General features: G+C 39.4%; 1 long non-coding RNA gene across 1 annotated transcript; it reads left to right on the forward strand.

The window, feature by feature from the left end:
- Window positions 1-17,353: 17,353 nt before the first annotated feature.
- LOC118495374 lies at window positions 17,354-19,528 on the forward strand. Its single transcript, XR_004897756.1, has 2 exons — window positions 17,354-17,513; window positions 19,085-19,528. It is a non-coding gene; the product is annotated as an uncharacterized LOC118495374 (long non-coding RNA).
- Window positions 19,529-26,762: the final 7,234 nt, after the last annotated feature.

The raw sequence follows: 26,762 nt of genomic DNA on the forward strand, positions 1-26,762 counted from the left end.
CACCTTGGACAGCGGCATTGACACACTGGTGCAGAAAGTTCAAAATGATCCAGCTACAGGAAAGCAATAGTACGCGAGGTGGATCTATAGATACTTTGAGTAAAGTTTGCAGTTCACCTTAACTTTGTGATACAGAAACCTACAGTCAGAAGTCACATTAGCATGACTGCTGTCCATCTCTTGCTGAAAAAAAAAAATAGCCAGGAAAGAAGTCCATATCCGCTTTAGAAATACACACACCTAAGTTATACATGACAATCAAGTGTGAATTCCTTTGTATTTTTTGTTGTGGTGCTAAACTAGCATGTGCTAACTGTAGGTTCATTTTCCCAGTTGACTCTAGCATACTTTTATTTGTATGCTTTTAAAAAGGGCTTATGGACATCAGAAAAGTCAGATTAATCTCTGCCACCTTTTAATAATATACTGTAAGTAAGGGATAATCACCGAGAGGCAGGTTTGATATGCCCGGCTTGTGGATGGCTTACCTTCCACAAGCCGGGCATATCAAACTGTTTATTGCCCTGCCTTGAGGTGATTATCCCGTTTATTCTACTTCTTGCTTGCCAACATAATAAAACAATTCAAATACTTTAATAATTATGCTTTTTCTTATTCGTATTGCATGCTTATTAAATGTATACTCTGTTTGAGTTCATCTCCCTCAAAAGTAGTCCCCTTTAGAACTACGGTGAATAACGTTAGCTCAGCTGTAGCTAATTAGTTTCTATAGCAACCACACAAGGTTCTTCGGCGTTACAGGTGTCCGTGTCAGTTGTCACTGTCAGTCTATCCTTCTGGTGGCTCTTGCACTCGGTGAAAACCTTGATAGCAAAGGCAGTTGCCTTTTTCGTGTTTGATTCAAGGGCCCCGTCTTCAATTGTACGCAGCTCCTCATCTGTCAGATCTCAGAAACAGGTACCCTGGGCCTTGTCTGTTTCTTTTGTCATTCCGTCGTCCTCGTCGCTCTTAAACCAGTCCTTAAATGTCTTCCCTACTCCAAATATATTAAAATTGACAATGAATTCGTCCATTTTTAAAACACTAATGTTTAGAACTACGGCGAATAACGTTAGCTCAACTGTAGCTAACGTTAATTAGTTTCTATAGCAACCACACAAGGCTGCATCTGATCACTAATGTTAGTTTAATAACGTAGTTGCTACATTGTATCTCGCTTGCGAAACTATGTATTGACTGACCCTCCGATAGATTTCCGACACATTTTAGAAACTTTTTTAAACAAGGTTTATTTTTACAATGGACCTCATGTTTGAAATTATAGAATGATAGAAAAAAATACAAGCGGCGTATTGATCTACTATTTGATGACGCTGCGCTCAGTCAGCGGGCAACCTGCCGGGTTAATGCCCTCCTCCCAGCCAATCAGAATCAAGCATTCTTAAACGAAGTAGAATAAATAAATTGAATTTATTAAGACAGTACATGCCTAAAGTACATATACCAAAAAGACAATTATTAGAAAGAAATAGTATACATGACAGCAAACCCACAACTGATGAACAATTGCTGGAAATACTTCCGCCCTTCTCAGGGCACACTGCCTACGGCAAATTAGGCATGCAGTGGAAAACACAGATCAACAATTTTTGTTTAATTTTGTTTCTACAAACCTTTAAAAATGCCCCTAAGGAGAGATACCCATTACTTACAACATGCATAAACATGCATAGCTTTAGACTTATTGTGTGGACCAGCACACACGGCTTAAATGGATCTGTCACTGGAACCACCTACAGAAGCAAGATGATATGAATCAGTTGGCTAAAGCGAGTTGTGTAAACCTACCTACCAGTGATGTGCCCCTTGTGTTTGTTTCTCAGACACCGGCAGAACAGCAGTCACGCAATCCCATGGGAATTCATAAAGAAACTGTTGCTGAAGAACTATCTAGCTTAAGAACCACTGCCAAGAGAATATTTGTAAGAACCCTGGGCATTATGTTGGGGAGGTGAGATTGCAAAAAGAAAAGATCTTGTCCACCTTAGGCCGAATGGACACTGAGATCCAGGAATGAGTAATATTGCAGTTCTTATGCTGCAGTGGTATCAGCTAAGTGAACAGATTTGTTTGTCTTAGTCGCTTAGAAATCAATTGCAGCATTAAGAGAATGCTGAAATGAGCACAAGGCTGGCCCCAAATCATTCCTTATTCTGTGTAATGTAGTTGTCCCTAATGTGAGTTGATATTTAAGGATGGAAAAGCATCTACCTGCATCTTCTTTCAGAATTAGCAGTCATCCTGAATGCTGAACATGCTTTTTGCAAACTCTTTATGTCACCGGCAAAATCTCACACGCACTACAGTGATTTCAGAAAAACATATGTCGTGAAGTGGCAGCAAATTTGGGAGCTTCAAGTTCTTGCTAATACAAAACTATTGTGTGATCACAAAAAAGACTTTGCATATAATTTTCATATGTATCCTGTACCAGGGGAGGTGAAAAGAAGCTTTATCAGACCAGTGTTGGGACATGTTTTTTACTCATTGCACAAGGATAAGGAATAGTAATGCATTCCAATTTGGTCATTTGGGGTGATGCAATGCCTAGTATGCATTTAAACGTACTGTAAGTGAATAAATGTCAGTATTGGATTCAGGCTTTCACTCACTGCCTGCATCCACCTTACTGATAAAGGGCCAAACAGAACTGATGGTGCTGGACACACCACAAAAACTACAGCTTAGGGTCAGCCACACAGAGGCCAATGACATCCAATGAATGGCTGTCAGCTTTGTGTGCAAGTGACAGCTTTATTCAAGCACAATCTGTAATAAATTATCTCAAAGGGCGTCTAAGTCATTAAGTGGGGGAGAGATCCTTTAAGGACACTGTTCCTATAGATGAAGATCAGATATCACAGCTTAACAATGCTCTTGTCTCCTTCAATAGTCTCTATGTATTACTCAAGGTGAATTACTATCCAAATGTGTGGCAATGGAATTGGCTCTTATCATCTGAACCCTTGATCTGAAAATAAACGCGTCTAGACGTCAATGTAAATGACCAGCCAGCAATTAACCATTTTGCAATTTTGACCAATTTAATTGCTCAGGTACAGAAGGATTGACTCTAATTATCTCCATTACTCACTCCAAATGGCTTTCATGTTTAGAGTCTCATGTGTGGAATATTTAATAAGGCAATCACATCTGAAAAAGCCCTTAAACTTTCATTAGTGAAATGTGACAGACTGAGCACTGTTAAGTACTGGGGAAGAGAGATGATCAATATTGCTTTCCTAATCATTACCAAAAATTGTAGTCACTTTTTTTGATCAATTTTGGTTGTACATTCGTTGCATGTTCAGAGACTAAAACATGGGCTGAGAAGGCAAGTTTAGCTTACATTACATGGCCTTTATTCGTGGTCTTTAAACACCATGGTGAGTCTTAAAGAGGGATTAAAACAGATTTTCTCTTAAACTGATAGCAAGTATGTCAGATGGAACAGATGTATGTACATGTGTGGTATAGTTGCTCTACAGTTGTCCTTTCACAAAATCAGAAGCATGACGCAGATTCATCTGTTTCAGTGTCCTAATACAAAATGAAACACGACAGGCTTACCTTATTTTGCAATCCACCAGGTGATCATATTAAAATAAATGTGTAATGAATTGTTAAATGACCCCTTAATGAACACGTTTGATCATTTAAAGTTAGAACTGTTTCTATAGTAAATATATTACAACAGCTTCCAAAGAAATCAATAGCAATTTTGTATGAAAACATGGAATAAAGACCAGACGATGGCGATGTTTTTTTTTTCTCTTTTTTTTTTACATTGCAGTTTTTTATGTAATTTTCTCCCTCTCACTTTTCAGACCCACAGCTTTGAGGCTCTTACATGTTGCAAATGCTCATTTTCAAAGAGATTACAACACATATCTGTCAGAAGCAGAATTGCATGGATATTATGCATGGGGGACGACTCAGAAGTCTGCCAGTGGGGAACACATTGCAGTGTGCCTGAACTATCACCAGAGATTAGGGGTGACTTCGTAAAATGGGACAAGACCAGGCTCGCGGGGTTGACCAGGTTGGAACCAGCTGTAGACGTGCTTTAGCTGCACAATTTCGCTTTAGTTGCAGCACACAAATAACATCTAACATCTATGTCAGCTACAAGTATTTCCTGAAGCGATTGGCCTCATATGACTCACTGAACAGAGTGATACCCTGTAGTGGCTTTACAGAATACTTGAGGCTATTAATACATGGCACACACACACACACATACAACACACAAACCCAGGTACACACTTTATTTAAGAGTAAGAAGGGTCACTTGACCTGTACCTGTGTAACACTTAAGATTCTTAATTTTTCTAGCACTAATGCATTCATTTAATGCTATTTATACTCATTTAGAGGTAAACGTGTAGAACATTATTTCAGTAAAAGTAGAACATTTGTATATTAACAGTTACACTTTCTATTTAAAAGAGGAATATCTGCATTTTTCAACCTGGACCCTATTTCCCCATATTTTTGTGTGGCTGCAACATAATCGCACTGGACAATAGTGACCGTCAAATTACGTCCACTAAAAGTGGTTGTTATTGCTACTTGACAGGCTCAGATTGTTATAAGTGTCTAACTAGATTGTGGAAAAATGGAGAAGTCTTGTTCTGAAATCTCACGAGAGGTGATTTGTTGCCAGAAGGCAGCGGTGAAGAGATTTCAGATTACAGAATGCGTGGCTTAGTTTTAGCTAAAAATATTTTCAATTGCGCATTTCCAAATGGTGCCAACACAATTTCACGTAACACTAAGTACAGCTTTCCTACATTGTGGAAGCCATATTAAGGTCTACCTGATTGGGCAATTACAGCATAAACAACTGTAATATTTGCCTTTCCAATTGTTGAGTAGTCTGGTTTTCAGACCTCTGAATTCCTGCCCACATCTCCGATTTGTCAGAAAAGTGGTCTGGTGTTGCAAAGCAGACTGAAGTTAGTCCTCACAATACTACTCATGAAGTTAATGCAACCCCTAAAAAATTAAATCTAGTTAACCTGCCCATTATATAATATTACAGATGGAATATCATAACATATTAGCAAACACAGGCAACTGAGGACAACAAGGCAATGCTTGCTTGCTTGCAAACATTTGCAATCAAACCATGTTAGCTAACATGCTAGGTAACCGCACCATCTCTCTACTGGTCCAACCAATCGATTGTTCCTCATTACCACAACACAACTTTAGTTAACCACTTGTTCCTTGTGAGAAAACACTTGATGATACACTACAACTGCTAACACACTTGGAATATCTAAATGTTGTGTTGCATTTCTTACTCACCTGTTTTCTGGTTCTCAGGCAAAAGTTACTTCTTCTTCTTTCTTTTCTTTTTTTTAATGGCGACTTGCAACCAGTCGGAGCAGTATCGTGACCTACAGTATCCTTTATACATATTCCTTACATTCTTGTTGTTAGTCCAGTTTGTTGCAGATAAGTGAATATAGGTTTTAACAGCATCTTTCCAGAGTTATTTGCTAAGACTGTTTTAATGTCCATTTGCATAATTCCTTCACGTTCCAGTCCATCCTTTAACAACAGTCTTTCAGTTCAGTATTGAGGGCATACCAGAAGAACATTTTCCACAATCTCCTTTTTATTGCAGGAATCACAATTTCCAGTGGGATGTTTCCCAATAACATACAAAGATGCACTTAACTGTGTGTGTCTACTTCTACTAAACAAGCACTGTTCTCTCCACTTTTCCCCAGTCTTCTTTCCTCCCCCACTTCCTGCTGAAAAAAGTTTCTTCTCTGGACCACATGTCTATTTATACTTCCTGGTTCTACCATGATTCAGGAGTTGGGGGAGTGTCTGTTGTGAAAGAAATGTGTTTGCCTGAAGCTAATGGTTATAGCATTGGTTTTATAATTGCCTAGTGAGAGCAGGACTGCATCCATTAGAAATATTAATGTGGCCTTATAAAGTGTTTATATGTGCGTACAATAAAAGTGCACCCCCACATACACAAAGGTGGATTAGGCCACTCTGAGGTGTTGGTTGTTGCTGCACATGAGGCCTTAATACACAAAGGCTAGACTAATCCTCCTCACTTGCTATGTAAAAGTTTAGAATACTTTAGAATATGACTTAAGAGCAGTGTACCTGACTACCTGCAGGAAAACGAGTGACTACCACCACCAGTGGGAAAAAAACAACCCCAGATTGGACCAAGCTTTGTCCACTTGGCGCTTCGCCTTGCCAGATTTGCAGTTTTTTGGCACTGCGTCCGCCATTTTCCTAATTACTCTTGGATGCATTTTCACGATTTGGCACCTGGCTACGTTTTTATAGAGTCTAGCCCTCACACCCTGCGCCCTGTGGCTGGAGGGTTACACACCCAGTGCCCAAAGGTTGACACCCAGGAACTTGACAGCAAGGTATGAGGACGTGTTGGCCAAACCGCACCTAAACCACTAAACTAAAGTGGCTAACTCCAACACACTACTCTAGTGACATGAACTCAACCTGTAATTGCACACTTTTTAAAATAGAATACACAGAAAAATAGACAAATTTTCAGGCCGGTAGTAAAACATAATAATATATATATTTTTTTAAATTGTTACAAAATTATATGTGAACAGACCCAAACTTAATTAGCTTGAGAAACAAATTTGAGCTTTTTTTTTTTTTTTTACATCCACTTCTGTTTTGTCACAAATGCGCACATCATCATTGAGCACTGGCATGCATCCTTCTGTGCAGCAACAGACAGTTGGCAGGCATACTTTGATGAAAAATAATGTTCCAAATGAGTTCTGTGGATTATCAAGAGTAAGTGTGTCATAATTTAAATTGCCTTTATATCAACACTTGCTCAGAGAAACATACTGTAACAACTCTGACACATTTTGACCATGATCTGCATATCCGAGGGAAGACAACCATCCATTAATTAAGCAATGGAAGAAGATTATACCATTTTGATTGAAACCCCAACCCTGACACTTGTGTTGCACATCAAAGCACCAGAATATGATTGTCTTCTGTGATTCTGTCTTACGAATATGAACATACTGTAGCACATAAATGCAGTTCTGTTCAGGGGCCCCTTCATTTTGAATCTTCTGTAGAAGAAATTCTTCAAGAAAGATTACAGAGTCACTGTCAAGTCTTTACTTCTCTGAATGGAATCTTCTCCAGTATTTTAGAATATCTTGCCTTAAATGTCCTCAAGTGAAACAAAGTGTTACAAGACTAACCCCGATTTTCCACTGGGCACGTCTGTGCTGCGTTCCCACTGCGCAGCAGTTTTGTTCTGTCTGCACCATATCACACCGGAAGCGTCTCAGAAGCAGAGCGTCTTGCTGACCGACTCAGATTTTATTGTCTCTACGAGTGCTTTAAAGAACAATCACGTGTATAGTATCTACCTTCCACTCCAAGCACTCCTGCAATTAAAGTCCATGCCTTCTCTTTTTTGGTGTTGTCCTTATAAAAATGTCTATTATGTTTTTCCACCTCCAAGATGAATCTCTCATCGTCCGTGGTGTTGTAGAGGAGACATATACGACATTGTGGGGTGTCTTTTGGTAAATTGACTGGATACTCTCGCTGTTCCACTTCCTGCCCGGCTGTTCGAATGGCCCGCGGCTCGCGTGAAAATAGACCTGGCGTGTATCTTTAGCAGAGCAGAGAGCCGCTTCCTGCGTGCTTCTGGGACGCGGCGCGGCTGGTGGATTATCAAGCATTGACTTGAATGGCCGTGATTGCTCGTGGGGGTCGCGAAGTGCCCGGAACGCAGCGCAGACGCGCCCAGTGGAAAATAGGGGTAAGCTAACCTGGGCTCGTAGTACAAAGGAACACAGCTACTAAAGGCTAACTTAGCTCGTAATATTAAACATTTTTTCTCCTCTCCCTGAGAGTTTGCAATTAACATGAGAATGAGACCTGTGCTTGCCTGGATGAGTGTATATCTTTCCTACTTCTAGAGGGGTTTGTGCTGTGTTAACTGACTCACCCAGCCGCTGTTTCAGTTTGCGTTCCGGAGCCGGGCCTGCTAGCTTTTGGGGTCTCCCTCGTCGAGACGAAACAGCACACTCTGTTGTTCCGCTCCAGCGTCTCTGCCGTCGGGTCTGCACCAGCACGCTCTCCGGTGTCGTCGTTCAGGTTTTAAAAGTTGTATTTACAAATGTTGTGTTGTGGAAAAACAACAGTGTCTTTCTCCAGCGTGTGTGGCCTGTAACGTCCGTCCGAGGGTCTCCCAAACACCTGCAGTGCTGGGTTAAATCAGTGTCCACAAACACGCCCCCTGATGTGTCAATACTAGCTTTATCGGCTAACTACTTGTTCATCCTCTTCTTATAAAGACCTAAACTGAAATCGTAAAAAAAAAAAAATGTTAACCTTGTTGACTCAGTCTGGCAACACAACATACATACCTGTAGCCCTTCCTGAAAATCTTAAGTCATGTTAATAAAACTTAAAACTTAACTGCCCCCCTGGTGTTCCCCCCTAACAGTTTCTCAGGAAAAGCATGATCTTTGATCGTTTGACATTTTTATCTTTTGTCTCTATGCTGACTGTTAAGAAATATCTAACAAACCTCAGACTTCACCAGACTTACTCATAAAATAATCTTAAATGTCCATTTCCCACACTTCCCACTGGCATGTGAACACAGCATCATAGCCATGACTAAAAAATGATAATTGTCCAGTGGCAGTCATCCCAGACCCAGACATCACCAAAATCTGATCAACTGAACCTTGGGCCCACGGCCATCTGCCGCCAAATTTAATCTAAATTCCCTAATTAACTTTTGGGATATCTGGCTAACAGACAGACGCCAACAAATGAGTAAAAATGTAACCTCATTTGTTGATTGAGGTAAATATATTTAGCACAGTATTTTAGCCATATTGCACAGGCTAACACAGCCTTCTCTTCCAAGTGTCATCTGAATCATTTTTCCCACAACAAGACTGCCACAGCATCTGGGTCAATACACATCTTAAAAGAAAATATCATTTTGTTTGTGTCAAGTGGGTGATGGAGGGATAAAGAGAGCATTTTTAATTCAGTTCCACCACAGCAACACTGTAACCACTTTGCTTGCTTATGCCTGAAAGCATGTAATTATGCTCCCACCCCCACATATATATATATATATATATATATATATATATATATATATATATATATATATATATATATATAGGACAGATAACAGTAACTGGAGAAAATAAGTTCCCTTCAAACCTTGCAGTCATGTCTGTCCTAATGTGTTATGTGAAGTGCTTTGAATCGCCTTCTTCCTGAATGCACAATATAAATAAACTTGCCCTGCCTCATATTTAAAGTAACTATATGTAACTTTTAAATGTTTCTGAAACTGTGTAATGTTCCATCTGATGATCATAAATGACCTGTAACAGCAAACGAGACTAACAGTGAAAAGAACGCTATTTCAGCTTCTGAGTTCCGAGGTAAATGGAACGCACTAGTGAGTATGCAGGTAAAAGGTAGCAGGAGATGTCTTTATATAGGCCTAATTGTATTTTAATTGTATTTTAGAAGTTATCTGCTGTAGTTATGGTTGATATTGGGGCAGGAGCATCACAGAAAAGAAGTAAAATAAACAAAGAAAAACTAAAAGCTAAAAGGGAAATAACTTTAAATTGCGCAGTGTAGTTGTACGTCAGTAGCCGACATTAAATTACGTGTTATTACTTTTAGTGCGTGTTTGTGTTGGCCTACTATTTTCTTTTTCCTTGTCCCCCTGTAACGTTACTTGTGTAAAGCGTCCTTGGGTTTCATGAAATGCGCTATATTAATATATATTAAAAGTTATTATTACGTTGGTCGCTTCAACAAACTCCTAATGCTTTGGCTTGTGACACAGCGACAGTGATATCCAGTTTAGCTCACGATACGGATACTAAGTTACCGTATGCAACACTTGAAATGCAACGATGCATCTGTAACGTATTCTCTTATTGTAAATGAATGATTCTCTGTCAGAGCAAAACATTCATCGCGACTATATGACCTCCCGGTAACGCTGAATCAATAATATACAGTGGGTAATACAGCACCCATATTCTGAAAAAAACACTTTTTCTGGGATTTGGGGTGTTATGTTGTGTCTCTGGTGCTTCCACACACATACAAACTTTGAAAAAAATCCATCCATGCTGTTTAGAGTGAGATACAGTTTCTGAATGTGTCCTGCCTTCAGTCTCTGGGTGAGCTGTTCAAAATCGGCACGGCTTGTGACATCACAAGCCGAAACGAGCAGGCTAACCGCAACCATTAGCTCGTAGCGTTAGCATGCTAACGCTAGCATGCTACCTTGTTCTCAATAGCAAAGCACTGCTACAACACACACAAGTTCACCATAATCTACAAAAGAACTACTTACATGTGCGCCCTCATTTAGAAGTCTCCCAGCTAATCCTGCCTTGTAACTGACCGAAGTTGTAGAAACAGCCTTTCTTTTACTGTCTATGGAGCTAGCTAGCTGACATGATCTACATCTGAGCTACTGCGCATGTGCAAGTGCAATCAAAGATAGTACAGAAGAAGAAGAAGAAAAGAGGTCTCACTCTGTAGCTAAAACAGAGACCAGCTGAAAAGAGGATCTGCAGCAGTGAGAGAGAGCGGTGCAGTACAACAAAAATATGGTGTTTTTTGAAAATTAAACCATGTAAACCTATTCTGGTACAACCTTAAAATACAATTATGTACCTGAAAATGAGCATAATATGGCTGCTTTAAGACAGCAGGTGTGGTAAAAACATTACCACTTCTGTCCAAAGAGGCCACTAGAATCAACACAAACTGAAAGTTACATATAGTCATTTTAAAGTAGAAATCATTGATACAACTTCTATTTTTTTGTATCTGTGTTGAGTAGTGTATGCTAGTATGCAACCCTGTCTCCTAGAAATTATGTTTGTACATTTATATAATTGTAATTTGTTTTCCCAATTATGCTGTGATGGGAACTGTAATTGATGTTTGGATAACATTTACATACAGCACTTCTTTTTTTTGGGGGGGGGGGGGGGAGGGAGTGGAGAAAGTGCTACATTTTTGTGTAGCAACTGAAGTCACAGAAAGGCCGTCAAGGTGGATGATGGGCGTACAGAGCACTGGACTCAGAGAAAAGAGATAGAGAAAGATAGTAGTTTTGGTTAAATGTTAATAAAGTAAACATGACTGGTCTAAAGTCACTAAATATAACTATAAAACAATGAATAATGCCTTAGCTGCTACAAGTAACATTGTGTTGCAAGATTAGATATTGTCTGAAAACATATGAAATACCTCAGTGAACATTTTTTGTAGATACATTCAGTAGCAACATTTTGCAACTGGCCAGCTTTTGCATGCATCCTCATGTTAATTTCCTCTAAAGAGATGTACTGTTGCAAACTGTGACTATATAAATGTAATTTTTACAGGGCTGAGACCGGGTTGCGTATAGTCAAGGATCATTCCACCACATTTATACTTAAACTTAATTCCCAGACTGTTGAAACTCAATATGTTAATGACAAAAATCAAAGAGGTTCAAACTAACTTTTTCTTGTTGGTTTAAATCACAGAAGCAAATTATGGACACAAACAATAGGCTTGTACCCTATACTTTACCAAATTACTTTAAAAGTTATGTTATTTAGATTTGTGCTCCTGCATATACAAATTTGCCATTTAAATGTGACACACTCCCTTTGTTGACTTTTATGCATTTGTGCAAAGGCAATTTAGATAAGGTGGGTTTTTGTACAGTACACTTATTTTCTCCTCAAAAAACTCCCACTTTGAGGATTAGAAATTACACAAACAGTCCTCATCCAATAATTCTAGATGGGGGAAGAGCTCCCACCCACTGACTCATTACTTGGCAATGCCTTTAATCAGCTTTGATTGCTCGCATCTCCCATAGTTTTTTTTCCAGCATTCAGGGATGGCATCTCTGACCACTTTCTGTGTATTTGAGTCGGCTATATGTTTGCAAAGCAATGACACAACCTAACAGTTTGAATGTCTCCTCATTGATTGTAAAAAGCAGATTTACAGAGTGAATGTGTTTCCACTGTACTGCGCCAAACAAAACACTGGAAATACATGTCTTTTTCATTCTGGAGTACTGACAAAATGAGATAATATTAAGCCATACATAATAAGCCTAAAGCTTATTTTCATATGAAATGGACACATACTGTGCTCATGCGGTGGCAGAATACATGAAATTTCGATCAGAGCATAAATGAAACTCATAATACACGCTTAACATGTAACCATATTAATGTAATCATAATAGTTTAATAGCATCATAAGGATGAATGGTATATTTAATTGCATTTAATAGAGACAGTCAACACTCTCATACATTTATAAACAAAGGCTGCAGAATACACAATATATTCCCTGCAAGAATTCTTTTTTTTTTATGTATTGAAAACAACTTAAACCAGTCATGGCTGAAGCCAGACTTCTCAGACACGTTGAAATCCAAATGATATTTATTGGGATTAGGTTTCAGATCTACATTTTAATAACCACACTGCATGGTTTACTACCATTGTCTGTAACCCTTTCTGTCTTTTTGGCAAATATATGTCAAATATATTTTCAATGAATTGATCATGTTTCACTAATCATCATGTTAATAGCCAAGACTCTCATTAACTTTGTTAATTCACCACATTTTGGTTGTTAACTGATGAACATGTAAGATTCTGTTCCTGTAAGAGCTGTATGATATTAAGCATCAGTAAATTGTAGAAATATAAAGAATACATGCCATATTAAAAAAATGAACATATGTTAATAGAATAACATCATGAACATGAGGATATCTGAGTGGCTACATTCCTATTGCTTAAATTAATTAAATATGGTACACATATAGCAAAACCTGTTTGCTTCTGATAATTAGATCCATTAGAATATACATTAAGAGTCTATATGTATTCCATATTTACATGCATCATGACCTGCGAGGAAGCTCCACTATACCCACAAACTATAATTTCCAATCTGAGTTTACATTGACCTGACCTGAAGTTAATGCATGCATTTTCCATGTAGTTGTGCAACATTCATGGCATGATTTGTTTTTTTATCCCAAATTGACTGTAAAAACTGCAGTGTAAGAGAGGCTTTGATAATCAGCTGAATTTCATTGCTGCAGGAAGAATGAAGCTGTTTCAATTCCCTCTCTATATTTTCGGTCAGAGCATGAGCTCTTTGGAAAATGTTTCTCAAAAAAAGGTGAAAACTGAAAAATGACAAATCATTCTCCTGTTTCAAATCTTGAGAGTTTTACGCTCAGCCAGTTTGCCTTGATCACAGTAGAACTGTTAGCAAAGCATATGATGTGGCTTATAAGAAGAAAAATCTATTTCCTGTAGTTTGTTGATTGGCATACTTGCTATTTGTCTCCTAAGTTTAAGACATTCTAATTTAAAGTGCACTGACCACAGCTGCAGGAGTGGACACATCACTTCCTGAGGAAGATGGATTGCTCTTTCCTCAGGAACTAATTAGCCAATGTCTTCCAGGGCCCGTGTTCAAATGCCAAGTCCTGAAGTTCCATGACTGTAGGCGAGGCAGCTAAAGAAGGGTTCACAAAACAGGCAGATACTCAGACTATGTTAATTGTCCATTATGAAAGCTCTTTGGAGGACATTTGAGTTGTGGTCAGTTGTTCAAATCAACTCAATCTCTTACATTTTAACATTTAGAAATTCAAGTCTACGCATTATGGAGAAAGCACTATGTATTAAGTAGCATCTAATTTTGGCCAAAGAGACTTCCTGATGTAGTTTTATAATGTAAGAGTTAGATAAGATATGATATACTTTCCTGTCCCCAAGGGGAAATTTTACTTGGCCAATAGTGCTACACCCACTCCAAGCACTTTTCAGTGAGCTGTTAAGATAAAATTTCATGATGTAACTTCATGCAATTGTCACTGACCATATGCAGGTCAGAGTGATTGGATTCATTTTTTTCTTCAAGATATTATGGGGTATGAAAATCTTTTGTTTAATTCTTCATCAACCAGTAAGCCTGAACACAGCGTTCTAGAATGTTAAAAAATAAAAACTAGACATTAAACACGAAGACACTAGACACAAAAAACATCAGATTATTAATTCTACTGTAATGTCCTCTACAGATGTGTGGATATTTGAAACAACACTATTTAATTGGATTGCCTACAACTGTCTAACATTCACATATAACCTCCACTTTGTCTTCCTTCATCACACAGTAGAGGATGTGTGATGAGCCGTGCACTGTAAGTGGATTTACCGCTTTGCAGAATAGTGAGGTAGGCTGCAGCAATAAATGATAGTGTTTTCTGACACACTCCATTTTGATTTCACTCTAGTGAATTTCAATAGTACGCTGAGATACAATGGCTAATTGGCTGATCCATCTCGACATTAAAGGCATTTCATAGCACACTTAGTGTCTTTTCAATGGCATTCAATGTGCCATTACAAGACTTCAATTGAAGGTAGAAAAAAGTAATGGGATTGCAGAGAAATGAATAGTCATCAAGTACTCAAAATCATTCACACGCTCTCTGGGAACAGTCAGTGAGAGAATAAGCATAATTTGCTTCTAAATCATTCACTTCCTATTGTGCAATTCATATGATCATGATTATATATATTTAACAGTTCAAGAATATGGTAGAAAACTCTCTTAGGGAGGCATTTCATGATCGGAAAGTACATACCTATCAATCGAGCCAGACGAAACCGGTCAGTTAGCTAAACTTCAACAGTGTTGGGCAAGTTACTTTTAAAAAGTAATTAGTTACAGTTACTAGTTACTTCTTCCAAAAAGTAACTAAATTAGTTATTCAGTTACAAATTATGAAAGTATCTAGTTACTTCAGAAAGTAACTATTGCGTTACTTTCAAGTACATTTTTAAATGCTCAAATGTGACCCCACCTCCACCTACCCCTCTTTAATGGAACTTAAAATACATGTGCATATTCAATTATTTATGATAAATCTGAATATTATGATAGTGATAATGACAGATATTATGTTTATATAGTGGATCGCATCTCAACAAGCCACAACTGGGCAAAATTAAATTATGCTTGTCAAGCACTATACCAAAAATAAATAACAAATATATACATTCTTTGTAGTGCAAATAATGTAAGTGGCCTGATCTTTATACTTTGAGGGAATTAATAATTGTACCGGTTAGGGATGGCATGTGTTGAGGGTAGATGTAGATGAGTAGTCATGAGCAGGTGTATACACTCAGAAAGAGTTGGAGATGAAGTTGAAGAGATGGGATTTTTATTATTTACCCAATTAAGGCCCATAGGCAAAACTAACAATTAACAAAACCACAATTAAAGAGAAGAAAAAAAAAACAATACTTTCACAAAAATAAAATAAATTGACATGAGAGTAAAAAAATGGTTAAATTATAACAAGATACAGCTGTATACAAGTTGACCTTTTAACTAGTCATCAGAGCCTTCAACAGACTTAGGTCCTCCATCCTCTCGCCCTCTCGAGCAACTGAACTGCCAGTCTATATAGACCTGTAGCACGCCCCTGGAATTGGAACATACCAACACAAAATACAATACAGGGGTGGCTCAGGCGAGTAGACAATAAAAGCTAAAAACAGCCAAAATTAATAGATCTATTAGGCTAGAAATTTAACGAAGATTATTTACATGATTCACAGAAACATTTCACAAAGCCACAAGATACCTTGACGGCCAATAAACTAATTACTCATGATTCCGGTAACTTCCTGTTACCCTGGAAGTCCTAGCGTCATTTAAACTCGCCGATCGCGGCAAACTTTCCTTTATAAACAAAGAGAGCAGACGCTGGTAAGTCACAAAGACTACATGTTAACCTCTGTTACCTTTTAAACTCAATAAACAGCCATGTAGTTAACAAAGACATAAGTGTTGCGTAATTATTATAACTGGTGATGTTTGTGAAATAAACGGTATGGTTTTAAACAATAGAGAATGATGTATTGATGGATGTAGCTAGCATATAAATCACCGCAGTATTGGATGTTAAATATGTGCGCAAGAAAGCTACGGGATTACTGTGGGGGATTTGATGAATGGCTAGGCTAACAGATGATTTGAAAACAGTGTGATAATTAACAGAACATATTGACACGCTAACCAAACATATACAGGCAACATTTACACTCAGTCTTTGAGAGATAAACTAGGTAGCGCATCGCTACCGTGACGGCAGCCATGCGCCCCGTCCCAGCATGATTACTCGACGATAATTGATTATTAAGAATTTCGTTGATCACGTTAAGTTGTTATCGATTAAAGTAATGCAGGTTGCGTTGCGTTGCAAGTCTTGAAGCAATGAAATTGAAGTGTGGCGTGGGACCATTTTGATTTAAAGCGTATCTCTCGCCAAAATGCAACCTAGGGTCTTTTTGTGAATGTACCCGAGTCAAACCTTTGTTTAAAAGCATATTTAGGACGGAAGCGTCACTTTTAAGATTTACCGTATCTTCATTTTTCGTTCAAATGGCCTTTTGAATGGGAATGCTAGGGGGACTTTTATGCTAGCCTCAAAATAGCTATTTTTAAAACACTAAGAAGGCTCGACACAACATGAAACTTTGCTCGAAGTATGACCAGGGGCTCTACACATGAACTTGAGCATTGAGAACATTATTTGTGTACACAGAGTTTACTAAAAAGAAAGGTTTTGAGCAACCCACGTTAGCAGTTGTTTACGTTATCCACCATTTTCCCAGTCAAAAATAGGCGATCTCCGAATGCGAATGAACGGACTCCATAGGAGGAAATGTCATTCTTATATGAGGCTCCTTTTTCAACTACAAGGTCAGTATTGTTTTTCACTAACAACAAATTATCCGTGCATTTATATGGAACTAAGCTTTTGGAGCTTTCCATCTTTACTCTCCTCCCTTGACTATTTTTCACTGGCTCGATAGACGGCGACCGAAAGAACAACAGCTACAGTGAGTTGTTCAAAACCTTTCGTTTTAGTAAACTCTGTGTACACAAACAATGTTGTCAATGCTTTTGTTAAGGTGTAGAGCCCCTGATGATACTTCGAGTAAAGTTTCATGTTGTGTTGAGCCTTCTTAGTGTTTTAAAAATAACTATTTTGAGGCTAGCATAAAAGTGCCCCTAGGACTCCCATTCAAAAGGCCATTTGACCGAAAAACTAAGATACAGTAAATCTTAAAAGTGACGCTTCCGTCCTAAATATGCTTTTAAACGAAAGTTTGACTTGGGTACATTCACAAAAAGACCCTAGGTTGCATTTTGGCGAGAGTTACGCTTTAAAAAACAACTTAGTTCACTGCAAACACTGTGATGCCATGTATAAGTACAACACAGCCACGACTTAAATGACCAAATGACCACTTAAACAAAGTGCATCCGACCCTGGTTAATATCAGCGGCGGTGCATCCTGCTCTCAGTCTCAACTTAGCATCAAGTCGGCGTTAGCACGGAGGAGCTGCGATGCACAACGAGCAGAGAAAACTACCCAAGGGATCTGCAAGTTCATTGAGATGGATATGCTGCCCTTAAGTATTGTTGAGGGCAAAGGTTTTTGAGAACTGATACATTTATTGGAACCAGCATATCACATTCCGTCACGACGTACCATCGCTGTTAAAAGAATTGAGCACAGCTGAGAGAGTTGCTCTAACTACAGACTGCTGGACCGCTTTAACAGCTGAGAGCTACGTCACCATCACCTGCCACTACATCAGTGATGACTGACAAATGAACTCAGTGGTCCTGCTCACAGAAAGCCTGCCAGGCCGGCATACAGCTGACCACCTCGCTGAGAAAATGAATGGAGCTGTAGAGCAGTGGGGACTTGCAGATCGAGTTATTGCATGCGTTCATGACAACGCGGCCAACATTGTTGCTGCCAACAGTCCCACCAGAGTGCCCTGGATTTCCGTTGCCTGCTTTGCACACACCCTCCAGTTGGCCATAAATGACAGATTTGCACTGTATCTACATCGGGTAATATCAGCACCTAGTAAACTCGTTAGCCACTTTAATCACAGCACTGCAGCAACCAAAGTGCTACAAAAGAAACAGGAGCAAATGGGCCTCGCAACTCACCGGCTTATCCAGTCGTGTAAAACACGGTGGAACTCCGTGTGCAAGATGTTTGATCGGCTGGTGGAGCAGCGGTGGGCTGTTGTTGCTGTTCTGTCGGACCGAACCGTGACCAAGCTTCAAGATGCCAGGTACTGGCAGCTGATGGAGGACACACAGCCTGTGCTGTCAGCATTTAAATGTGCCACCACGGTTATGTCTGCAGAGAAAGACGTCTCTATCTCTAACACTTATCCCGTCCCCTTCGGCTTCATCAATATCCACCTCATAAGCAGTGAAGGAGACGGGCCCAGACTCATCGGATTCAAGACACAAGTGCGTTCCTCCCTCATCAAGCGAATGAATGTAAGCTAAACTTTTTATCTTAGTTTATATGATATACCTAATTACATGCATACTTGCCTGTTATCTGCGTTGTGTTACCTATTTAGATACAGCATTTTTTCTGATTGATTCCCCCATCATATATTTATACAGGTTCAGTCTGGTGAGCTTGTGTCATTCGCCCCCATGATCTCATCAATGCTGGACCCTCGTCACAAGCACCTGGGCTTTCTTATACAACACAGAGACTGGCTGCTAATGCGAAACTGGTTGAACTGGGAGAGGCAGTGGACACCGGTAGGGCGGCTATCCCACAGGCTGGGGGAGACGAGGCTGCGTTGTCTGACACGGACAAGGGGAGCGCAAACACTGGAGTCGCGGCCTCCCAGTCCTCTGCTATGGCACAACTCCTTGGGGAGCACTATACCACTCAGAACTTTCTGAGGGAGACTCCCCCACCCCTGGATTGCACCCCTACAGATGGTGGAAAGTGAACGGAATAAGGTTCCCCGGGCTGGCCAAATTAGCGCGGAGGTACCTGTGCATCCCGGCAACGTCAGTCCCCTCAGAGCGGGTGTTTTCGGCGGCTGGACTGACGGTCACCAGGTTGCAGTCGCGTCTGACCCCAGATCATGTCAACATGCTTATCTTTCTCAACAAAAATCAGTAGACTGGTGCAGAAGTTGTATGTGAGTTACTAGTTATTTTTTATGAGGCTTTGTTAAGTAGCCTAATTAATTGTTAGGTAGGCTATCTCTCTCACCCTCTTTCTCTACTCCGTGCCTTGGATAGTTTTGAGTTACATTTTGACAAAACCTGTCAGATCTAAGTATTATTATGTTTTTGGTTAAGTTCTTATTTAACATGATTCTTTTTTTATTATTTATTATTTTGAAACAAAGGAGGGTCTCTGTTTAAGAACACCGGCTCGCAGCTGCAGGTTCCGCTGCTTTAGAGCACCGCAGCGCATATATCTTCAAGTTTAGCCTAACCGAACGTCCAGTTTCACTGCCACAAGTTGTTCTTCTTGTAATAAAGATTTCAATGAGGAAGAACACGCTGTATTTTTGTATTTTCATTGCATTTTTAATTTATAAAAAGTTAAATAAATAATGAATTTTAATATAAAGATATTAATGATTAATCGATAGTCGATCGTTAATTCTCCTGATGATCGACTAAGAAAATGTTATCAAATGCCCATCCCTAGTACCGTTGTACATTTCTATAATAATGGTCAGGAAATAGCTTTTGTAACATGTCAGCACCTATCCCATATTCAGAGGGAATGTATGTTTAAGGGATGAGATGAAACCTAACCTTGAATATTTACTGAATGCCTCTTAGCTTCCTTTACACTCTTCAAATCTGCAGCTCTTACTCATTTTGCCCTGCGGCCGTGTTGATGCTGAAGGTGTGGGTATAGAGCCCCAGAGACAGTCACGCTCCTCTTTCATTCATTTGTGTTTCATGTACAGATTCTTATCCACCTGTGCTTCCACTCACAGTAGACACATCTAAGACTCAACAGCTGAATATTCATAAGAAGAAAATAGAAAGAGGACAGAAAGAATCTTTGTTGATACTTTTTAATATTATAGTGTCCAGGAGAAGCATACTGTGAGACTGTGTTTGTGAGGGCCATAGGGAGGCTCTGTTTATTACTTTTATGTATGTGTCTCACCAAAGAATATCTACTTCAGATGCTTGTGACTATGACAAGAGATGGTCAAGAGTTTTTTTTTTCTTGCAAAAAAAACTTCCTGCAAGGTAGCCATTTACTTTATTTGTTTTATCCAAAAGAGGAGCGTTTGTGTCTTGGTTACATAGAGAAATTGCACCTGTGAGTGTGTGTTTCCATGTAAGTTTATGTGTGGGTGTGACAGCACATTTGCGTGTGTATCTGCACACATCCACACAAGCCTCTGTGTGCAAAAGTACGTGGGTGTGATATGGATTAGTTTGAGTGAATACTGCTGTGCACAGTGTAGCTAAACCCTTAAATGGGATTAATTCAAGGTGGGCTCGCAAAACGAAAGATGCCATTTACCTTGGGTTTGTGTTTCCACCTCAGTTTGCTGCCTTCAATAAGGTTCTCTGTTTAAAGTAATGTATTCGAATGTTGTACAGTATGTTGGTTTACATTATACAGTAGAGAGAGAGAGAGAGAGAGAGAGAGAGACTGTCCTCCCACGAAAAAAAGGACACTGTAAATTGCTTGTTCGAGCAGAACTTACAACCTATATTAAGTTTATAGTGGCGGTGCAAAGCAGGAGGTAAGGTGACAAAGTTTAAGAGCACCAAATGCCGCACAATGATGCAGGTTGGGGTGGTGTATGGGTCAAACAAACACAGGACTTTCACCCAGGAGACTGGAGTTTGTGTCCAGTTTAAAATTAAAGCTAAACAAAACAAACGAGACTGCGCCACGTTCTGCGTCATCCTTAACCGTAAGTGAAGTAACATAACAAACGTGCTGATTTTAAACCAAACCACAATCTTTTTCTAAACTTAACCAAGTAGTTTTTGTGCCTAAACGTAACCAAACTGCGACGATAAGAAGGGTAGAAGGTAGAACAAAACGACCTATATCATTCAATGGTGAATTTAAAGATTTTACAGAAAAAAGTTGTAAGTGCCATATCATGGTCCATGGTAAATGCTCCCACTGACCCTCCTTTCCACACCTACAGTCTTCTGAAGCTTACTGAGTGTAATATCTTTCACAATGCCTGTGTAACGTAATGTATAATGCCTCCCTTGCATACATTTAAGACGAGTAAAAAGCATCTTATAACTGGTAAAAAACATGAACTTAAATGTATGAGCTGTAGTGTGGTTTGCAGAGGTCCACAGGTATAGAATGAAAATAAGTATACCATAAAAAATGATTTGTCTGTGTCTGCTTTAAAAAGGAGCTTGAGACTGTATTGCTTGAATTGTATTACCTTTTATTATTAATAAATTAGTATTATTTAACCAATGTTAGACTGATGGAACAAATTTATTGGGTTAGGGTAGTAAGCTTTTAGGGTTGTCTGTAGGTTGAAACTGTTACTGTAGAATGCATGCACTTTATTTTGTGCAAGTGTCTGGGCTCCTATAAACAAGCTTCCATTTAAAATATCTTTACTATTTCTTTGTTTGTACTAGTATTTTAACTATTTTTCGAATAAACTAAACTAAATGGTTTGGTGGACTTGTTGGTGTGTGTGTGTGTGTGCGCGTGCGTGCGTGCGTGTCATGCATACTTATGAGCTTGAAATGTGAATCTGAATGAAGAGCAAGGTAATTTACTTTTGACAGTAAACACAGTATTCAAGTGCATGCACTACTTAGACAGTGCAAAACAATGAAGCTACTTACAGTAGTGGTGGTGTTTTATAACATTGTCACAAGGAATGTAAATTCATACACACTTTAGAAATGACCTCCAGGGTCCATATTTTTGAAATATGTATTGCCAGACAGAGGGGTCAGCTAAAGTCAGAGATTTTTACAGCCTCACTTACCATGACTATTCTTTACTGTGTCTGAATGACTCTCAGTAGAATAGAACTTTAATCTTTGTGTCTCCCTGCACTCTTGTTTTACCATCGCTTCAGTTGCTTGCAACCAGGAATACCCTTAAAACTGACAAAATGACTCTGAAAATAGGAATCTTAGCCAAAGCTGAACAAATACTGGGATGATGTGAACCAGCTGCTCTCAAGTGTGACTGCTCCCATTTACATCACCATTCATCCACACAGCGTGTTGTTAGCATGAACATGCCTGACGTCTTTATTTTTCTTTTTTCATTTGACGGATTGTTAAATCAGCAGATATGTTCAGAGCTGAAGAGATTGAATATGGCTGAAATAACCTTCATATAGAGATTCCAGGCAAAGTGGGATGTGATATTTGTCATTTCTTCAGTTATTCTTTCTCTTCACTGGAACAATAACAGAAGATGGATAAACAACCACACAGCTATACTTGGTAAGTATATTGCAGACAATTTGATTTTTTCTTTTGTCAGAGAGTCAGTATAACAATGTCTCCATTGCAGGGACTAATATTAGTGCAATAGCTGCAGTATAGTGTGTTATGGAAAAACTCAGGAGCAGCACAACTTATTATCACATATGTGAAAAAGGTTCAGGAGACGTTGATGACTTACACAGAAGCATTTAATGAAATCTCAGCCGCGGAGAATCTATGATTAAACAGTACAGTATAGTGCCATCCCAATTTCTGAAGTTCCTGTCTTCCTGTAGGTGTATTTAAACTCATGCTGGTTATCTACACCTTCAATGTAACCAAAGATATTGTGGGTGCCCGTAAACACATATGCCTACCTAACTCATGAACGTTATGGACAGCACTCTTGCAAAGAAACAAAAAAACAAACATAACAGAATTTACATGGGATACACAGATACTGAGACAGGACGTAGTCAAGACGAGATGTGTGGTCAAGCGAGTACGGTGAATTTTGTCCTGCAGAGCATGCGACCAGGGTAAGAGTAGAGTATGGCGTAGTGTGCGGCGTAGTGTGCAGCGCAGTGTGCGGCGTAGTGTGCGGTGCAGTGTACGCCGTAGAGTGCGGCGTAGGTTGAGTGCGGCGTAGGTTGAGTGTAGCGTAGGTAGAGTGTAGCATAGGTAGTTTACGGTGTAGTGTATGGCGTAGTGTACAAGCGTTTGAGGCAGCACTGTTTGTAGTACTGAGTTTCAGTACTACTCTGCCTGAGACAGGTTATGACCTACTGCTGTTATGTTGGACACTGACCTGAATGAATGAGACTTGGGGTACCACTGTCTCAACATAGCATGTGTTTGTAAGCTGGAAATTCCACCACATACGCACAGCTGCATGATATACTGTAGCCTTGCTGCATTTGATTCCAGTGACATTGTATTTTCTCTACACAACTGTGCATATCACTGAACTCTCTGTTTAGGTATGACAGACCAACGTCTGGTGAACATGATGTGTGCGATCAGTCATTTCCCCATGTAATTTATTGGCACCTCATTTTGCAGAGGTTGAGCAATTAATTGTATCCACTGAAGTCTGACTTCATCACTGGTGACTTACTTGGCTGTACAGAGGAATTTAGATGAAGTGACACATTCAGTGTCACTGCTCAGAGAACAATCAGAGCCAACATCAACAACCTGAGCTTAAGATGAGAAGAGCTGTGAAAGATGAGTGTCTTGGTCTCTTATTGCACCATGTGGAACAGATGATGTGCTTAAACATCCAGGAACTATAAACAGGAATAAACGTAACTGTATAATTGTTAATGGTAAGGGAAACCTAGATTGCTGGATTTTTTTCATCTGCATGTGGCCAGGACACAATAGCTAGGAGGTGAGGTATATGAGCACCAACTCTTCTGAGGCAGTTCACCACAGAGGCAGGGTTGGTTGCAGACAACAGTGGCTCATGCTGGTGTGTCATGGCCCCTGCGTGGATACTTTGACATTCACATAAAGGACATGCTTGGTAAAGCCAGTTATCTCTCAGTCCAGTGACAGCAGTGGTCGTGTGGCTGGAAGGAGATGGGAATGCGTCCTTCAGCTGTGTTTGTGATTCGCTCTTAGACAGGATAGCAAAGATGGAACCTCCTCGGGGGATGAGTGTCTTTATTACCAAAGCCTGTCGCTGGTGAATGATGGTTTAAAGTCTACTCCATATGGCTGGCTAGATAGATATCACAAAAGAGCATATGTCCCCTTCCCCCTTCTTGTGATCTTTTTTAATATAATGAAAGCCATAGATTGCCTCGATGTTTAACCCCTCTACTGGCCTTTAGAAACAAAGACAGACCTCTAATTATGACAGTAAAAGTTGAAGGACTACACATCAGATACAAGAAAGATATATAATTTGATCACTGGCCCTTTTCTCTGATTTTCATCGGAGAAAAGCATTACATACATGCATTTGTCATGTATGAATATCAACGTATATTTCGTCTGTCTTCTGAAATGTTACAGTTGGTTGTGAGACAATGGGCCCCTGGGCACAGACATGCAAAAGGCCCCACCACCTCTCTTAAAGCAAAACACAGACTTTATAGTTGTTTAGCCTCTTTTTGATGTGGTTTTGTGTCTCTTTATGGTATTTTTGTGTCTCTTTGTAATTGTTTGGCATCTCTTTGTAGTTGCTTTGTGTCTCTTCGTAGTCATTTTGTGTCTCTTTGTGGTTGTTTTTAACCTTTCCATAGTTGTGAGTCTTTTTGTGGTCTTTTGTGTCTCTTTGTAATTATTTGGCGTCTCTTTGTAGTTGCTTTGTGTCTCTTTGTGGTTGTTTTTCACCTTTCCATAGTTATTGTGAGTCTCTTAGTGGCCTTTTGTGCATCTTTGTACTCGTTTTATGCTTATTTGCGGTTATTTTGATTCTCTTCCTGGTTGCTTCATGTCTCATTGAGTGACATTTTGCAGTTGAAGGCCAGAGGGGCCCCTGGGCCTGTGCCTGGTAGGCAGGGGCGATTCCAGGATTTTTTAAGTTGGTGGCACAGGGGGGACCAATCAGACCCCCTTTCAGTCCCTCCAGGATTTTGCGATCGCAACAATTCATGCGAATTCAACCAATCACTGTGAATTCGATGCAACTCGCAATTTAGATCCAATCACCGCAATTGTACTGCAAATTTGACCAATAACTCGAGTTTCCCGTGACTTCAACCAATCACAGCAGTCCTACGTGCCAGACTTTGCGTCAAAATTCATTACCTTGTTTCTGATATGAAGACGAGACGTGTGTGACTCGAAAATCTCACATTTACCAACAAAACGTACAGCGAAAGAACGTGCAAAACATTTCAGACCGTCCTGCCAGCCTGTATACATTTTAACATTAATGGACTCTGTAACGATTTTTTCAATCCTGTCGGCTCTCTGCAGCAGGCGGGGTTGCTGCTCAGTTCCCCCCGCGACTGACGCGCGCGCACACACACACACACACACACACACACACACACACACACACACACACACACACACACACACACACACACACACACACACACACACACACACACAGTGGATGCAGGAAAAACCGGAGATGAGACATACAGGATGACCTAAATACTCGTTATTGTAAGTGCAATGATAAGTTAAAGTCCAATAAGTACTTTATCAAACCGTATGAATGTGTTTCCCAGGCCAGGTTAGGAAATTAACTAACAATGTCAAGCCAACAAGCCACTAACAGATATGTTCAAATTTGATTCATTCAATAGATTATTATTTTTTGTCTTAAACCCACCATCCATTTTCATATTATACCAACATTTGCAGCATCCTGAGCCTTTTTGGTAAGGTTACTAGGAAAACTCAGCCCAGAGTAGTTTTATTCTCCACAAAATAAGTTTCTTTTTTATGAAAAAGAAGAAGTATACCAAAAAAAAAATCGCTATTTTTTTTTTGCAATTTTCACTGTCTCTCACAACTTCATTGCAACAAAAATACAAATAACATTGCAACTTTTATCACAATTTTTTACAAAAGTTCTGCAAAATCAGGCATTTTGGGCTGCAACAATCTCAAAAAAGGCTGCGAAATCCTGGAGGGACTGTGTGTCTGTGTAGTGATCCAACCATGGGTGTAAGGTACACATTTTTAAAAAGGAAAATATGATAATACAGCCATCAATTCAATTGGTATGAAATTGTTCTTGTCCTGCCTCTGTAAACAAGGTTCATAAACTTATATTTGCAAATAGATTGAAAAGAGTGAGAGTTCAGTATTTGAAACCACTATTTGCAGTATTTTTAAACAGAAATAAGAAAATAGCTTTATTTCTGGTAACATGTGTTTCCTGGTGGTACCTTGTTTTGTTCCTAAATATGTTCTGGCAAGGACTTTTAATTTATTTTAGAATATCCAGATGGCAGTGCTGTGAATAACAAGTGACTGGTGTGAATCCATGACAGGGTAGACAGACTATGGTAGTGGCAGCTCCAGTGTTTTAATTAATGATTTTATGTTCTGCCCCTCCCTACCTGGTCTCCTTAAGGTGTTAAAATGTAAATACAAAATCCAGGCACCAATGGCCCCACCTCCAATACGGTTATGTAAGAGGCATAAGTAGAATCAGGGAGTAGTTTAGAAAATAAGGTTTTAACTGCCTTGAGCAAAGTTCCCTTAAACGTTCTTTGATAACTTAATTGATAACTCTAATGATTACTAAAATGCTTCCTTTCTAAAATCTGACACTATGACAATTGCTATGATCCATGCATCATGAATTCTATAGTGTGACCTTTGCATTGTTTACCAGAACTAAGAAACG

This window comes from Sander lucioperca, chromosome 6 (genome assembly GCF_008315115.2).
Source record: "Sander lucioperca isolate FBNREF2018 chromosome 6, SLUC_FBN_1.2, whole genome shotgun sequence".
NCBI lineage: Eukaryota > Metazoa > Chordata > Actinopteri > Perciformes > Percidae > Sander > Sander lucioperca.